The sequence below is a fragment of the Nansenia antarctica genome, assembly GCF_963989245.1.
Source record: "Nansenia antarctica genome assembly, chromosome: 7".
NCBI classification, from domain to species: Eukaryota; Metazoa; Chordata; class Actinopteri; order Argentiniformes; family Microstomatidae; genus Nansenia; species Nansenia antarctica.
The window spans coordinates 62,520,617-62,525,616 of NC_137677.1; positions in this window are offsets into that span (position 1 = coordinate 62,520,617).

The window sequence follows — 5,000 nt, forward strand, 5'->3', positions numbered from 1 at the left end:
TGTGTGTTGTGTGTGTGTGTGGTGGTGTGTGTGTGCGTGTGTGCGTGTGGGGCCCACTCCTCCCTGGCGGCTCTGTGGTTTGAAGAGACACATTTTCGTTCCCTCCGTTCAAAGACAACCCTCATTAAGACCAACCATCCTCTGCAGCTGCCAGCGCCCAGGAAGAGCGGAGAACCCTCCCCTCTCTCCCCTCCCCTTCACTCCCTCTCCTCCCTTCACTTCCTCTCTCCCCTCTCCCTTCACTTCCTCTCTCCCCTCTCCCTTCACTCCCTCTCTCCCCCTCCCTTCACTCCCTCTCTCCCCTCTCCCTTCACTTCCTCTCTCCCCTCTCCCATCACTCCCTCTCTCCCCTCTCCCTCCTTCACTCCCTCTCTCCCCTCTCCCTTCACTCCCTCTCTCTCCCCTCTCCCTTCACTCCCTCTCTCCCCTCTCCCTTCACTTCCTCTCTCCCCTCTCCCTTCACTCCCTCTCTCCCCTCTCCCTCCCTTCACTCCCTCTCTCCCCTCTCCCTTCACTCCCTCTCTCCCCTCTCCCTTCACTCCCTCTCTCTGCTCTCCCTTCACTCCCTCTCTCCCCTCTCCCTTCACTCCCTCTCTCCCCTCTACCTTCACTCCCTCTCTCCCCTCTCCCTTCACTTCCTCTCTCCCCTCTCCCTCCTTCACTCCCTCTCTCCCCTCTCCCTTCACTCCCTCTCTCCCCTCTCCCTCCTTCACTCCCTCTCTCCCCTCTCCCTTCACTCCCTCTCTCCCCTCTCCCTTCACTCCCTCTCTCCCCTCTCCCTTCACTCCCTCTCTCCCCTCTCCCTTCACTCCCTCTCTCCCCTCTCCCTCCTTCACTCCCTCTCTCCCCCTCTCCCTTCACTCCCTCTCTCTCCCCTCTCCCTTCACTCCCTCTCTCCCCTCTCCCTTCACTCCCTCTCTCCCCTCTCCCTTCACTCCCTCTCTCCCTCTCCCTTCACTCCCTCTCTCTCTCTCTCTCCCCTCTCCCTTCACTCCCTCTTTCCCCTCTCCCTTCACTCCCTCTCTCACACTCTAGATCCTCCCCAACGTGTCTCGTTTCTAATAGAAAGTTTCCAAGAAAAGATCAGAACACACTGTGGCAAAAGAGGTGTGTGTGTGTGTGTGTGTGTGGGTGTAGATATGTGTGCATAACATATTTCTCTGTGTGATTACATTTCAGTAGGTCACACACACAAACACACACACACACACACACACAAATACACCCTTCACCACCTTATGAAAGCAGCGATCGATTGAACCACCTAAAGAGGTGTATAAATCAGGTATACAGTGCTACTTTATCTGTTATATAACTTCAGTGTTATATCGTTCCCACGGCGACGCTCCAGAACGTTCCGGACCGCTCTGGGTCTCCACAGCACCGCCCGGTACTGGGAGTGGATTGGTATGGATCGACCTTATTATACGCTGCTATAAAACACTGCAACGGTTCTCCTGAGCCACCGGAGTGGAGTGGCAGTTTGGAATACCAACCGCCATTAGCATTGTTAGCATTATTAGCATATTGTTAGCATTACTATGCGTGGCGATGAGTAACACGCTAGCGCTAATGCTAATCGCCTATGGAGAAAGACTGGCTCGTGGATTCTGTTTGTATCTGTATCTGCAAAGCGCGTTGTTTTGTTTTGGCGAGTGTGTATCGTCTATGACGTCAGAGCAGCGGGGTGGAGGGGTGTGTAGTAGTAGGGTGTCATACCTCCCAGGGGCCTGTGGTGGGCGCCGTTGTGTCGGAGGCGAGGCCCTGGGGGCTCCCGTTCAGCTCCAGGCGGCCCATCTTGCCGGGCGGGGGTCCGCTGAGGTCCGGGCTGCCCCCCCCCCGCCGCTCAGGACTGTCCTGCATGCGGGGGCTCTCCCCTCCACGCTCCATCCCCCTCCACACACCCAGGGGGGCTCCCGCCAGAGAGTATGGGTCTGGAAGAGAGAGAGAGAGAGACAGAGAGAGAGAGACAGAGAGAGAGAGAGAGAGAGAGAGAGAGAGACAGAGAGAGAGAGACAGAGAGAGACAGAGAGAGAGAGTGAGAGAGAGAGAGAGAGGGAGAGAGAGAGAGAAGAAGAAAGAGTTAGATGACTGAAAATGTACACAAAAATATATACCCAAAATGGAAACAAATACACAGATATTCATACTTTACAAATACAGTCCACACACACACACACACACATACACACAGAGAATCCCCCTACACACACACACTTCACACAGACAGACTCGCGCGTGGTCACGATGCTATCCTAGAATCCACCAGCTTGTTTTCAGGAGCCTGGCCGCTTATCAGTATTATCAACAAACAGAGAAGTCCAACCACAGAGAGAGAGAAGGGGGGGAGCGAGAGAGAGAGAGTTTGGAGGGAGGGAGAGAGAGAGAGAGAGAGAGAGAGAGAGAAGAGAGAGAGAGGGAGAGAGAGAGAGAGAGTTTGGAGGGAGGGAGAGAGAGAGAGAGAGAGAGAGAGAGAGAGAGAGAGGGAGAGAGAGAGAGAGTTTGGGGGAGGGAGAGAGAGAGAGAGAGAGAGAGAAAGAGAGTTTGGGGGTAGGGAGAGAGAGGTAGAGAGAGAGGGAGAGAGAGAGAGAGGGAGAGAGAGAGGGAGAGAGAGAGAGAGAGAGGGAGAGAGGGAGAGAGGGAGAGAGAGAGACAGATAGAAGGGAGGGGGAGAGAGAGAGAGAGTTTGGGGGGAGGGAGAGAGAGAGAGGGAGAGAGAGGGAGAGAGAGAGTCGTTCTGCCCCAGTGTCTGTGGGGAATGTAAACAGGGCATTGTGGGCAGGCGGGGGCGGCCTGGGGTTTGGGGGCGGGGGGGGCAGGGCGGGGGTTACCGTGGGTTACCGGGGGATACCACCACATGGTCAGAGATGCCAACTCTGCCCCCACTAACTCAACATTGCACCCACACACGGTCACCCAGGAGCGTGTGTGTGTGTGTGTGTGTGTGTGTGTGTGTGTGTGTGTGTGTGTGTGTGTGTGTGTGTGTGACACTGAACGCATTAGTGAGGCATTGTCCTGGGATCCCAGTCTGTCAGTCTGTCAGCCAGAACTCTCATATTGGTAACGTCCATTAGACAGGCTGCCAGGCCAGAGGATACCTGCCAAGTATCAAAGAGCACCCCCCCCCCCCTCCACACACACACACACACACACACACACACACACACACACTGGCCAAATGGACTGGTGTTATTTGCATACTACTCCCTGGACACTGCAACCAGAGCGTGTGTGTGTGTGTGTGTGTGTGTGTGTGTGTGACCTATGTCTGAGAGAGAGAAAGAGAATGAGAAAATTAGAAAGGAAAAAAAGGAGAGAAGGAAAGAATGCGGGAGTGCATGACTGAGGAGAGGGGGAGAGGGGGAGAGGGGGAGAGAGGGAGACTGTCTATGTCATAACATGTGACAGTACAGTAGTGTGGACAGGAACAAATGTAATAAGTCATTTAAGGAGGAAAGACATCACACTAGGAGTGAGACAGAGAGAGAGAGAGAGAGAGAGCATGACAAATGCATTAGAGAGAGGGACGGTCTGGCGCTTTACCACCCAGTCCCTGTCCTGATTGTTTTTACAGCCCTGGTCGTTGCCTGCTAAGGCTGTCATGGAGTCCCCCACTAAGACAACGTTTTCACACTGCGGCCCCCCCCCCCCGCCGCCTCACCTCCCCCCCTCTCCCCCCCCTCTCCTCTCCCCCATCTCTCCTCTCCGACTCACGCACGGATCAACACTCGTCTCGTTTTCTCCACTACAAACGAGAAAAGCACCACCACCACGAAAAAATAAATAAAAAATAAATAAACACAGAAACAACCGCCTCCCAAAAATCTGAGAGGAATTACGACGAGCTCGGGGGGGCGGCGAAAATTTCAAAATGAATAATAAATTAAAAACATTAGCCTTGGCGGCGTGATTAAGGGAATGTAGCGTGCCGTGGGCGTGGGCCAGAAACAAAGCAAGTGGCTGAATTCTTTTTGAGCTTGGCATGAGGAAAATCTTTAAAAGGTCCTTAGAGTGGAAAGGAAATGTGTTCTGGTGCTGGTACAGTAGTAGGGTCCATAACTCACACCCCACGGGAGAGAAGAGGCCTGCGTCTGTAAAGACTCAAGCGCTAACAAACCCGGCAGCTACGCTAACAGCTAACAACAAACAACAAGCACATACTGTACCACTCCTCCTCCTCCTAGGACTGTACTAGGGGTGGGGGGGGCTGGGGGAGAGACAGACGTCGGACGGCCTCATTGTAATGCATGAAATCATTCCCGTCCTATGATTTCTACCACCACAAAGCCTCCCCTGACCTATAGGTTACACTGTTGAATGTATACAGCATTAGGAAGCAGCTATTAAACCGCCCCCACCCCCCCGGTACAGTATAAACTCTACGGAGACTCTATGTCTCTCTGCTGCTGTAAGCAAGATTATGGAACGTCTCGTTGGTTAAGCAGGTTGGTTCACCGCAACAGGAGGGAATGCAGCAGCCCACAGGGGAGGCAAGAGGAGGTGGAGGAGGAGGAGGAGGGAGGAGGCGTAGGAGGAGGAGGGAGACTAAGAGGAGGCGTAGGAGGAGGAGGGAGGCTAAGAGGAGGTGTAGGAGGAGGAGCCGAGAGGAGGTGTAGGAGGAGGAGGAGGGAGACTAAGAGGAGGCGTAGGAGGAGGAGGGAGACTAAGAGGAGGTGTAGGAGGAGGAGGGAGGCTAAGAGGAGGTGTAGGAGGGAGGAGGGAGGAGGAGGGAGACTAAGAGGAGGTGTAGGAGGAGGAGGAGCCGAGAGGAGGCGTAGGAGGAGGAGCCGAGAGGAGGCGTAGGAGGAGGAGGGAGACTAAGAGGAGGTGTAGGAGGGAGGAGGGAGACTAGGAGGAGGTGAAGGAGGGAGGAGGGAGACTAAGAGGAGGTGTAGGAGGAGGAGGGAGACTAAGAGGAGGTGTAGGAGGAGGAGGAGGAGGGAGGCTAAGAGGAGGTGTAGGAGGGAGGTCTAGGAGGAGGAGGGAGACTAAGAGGAGGT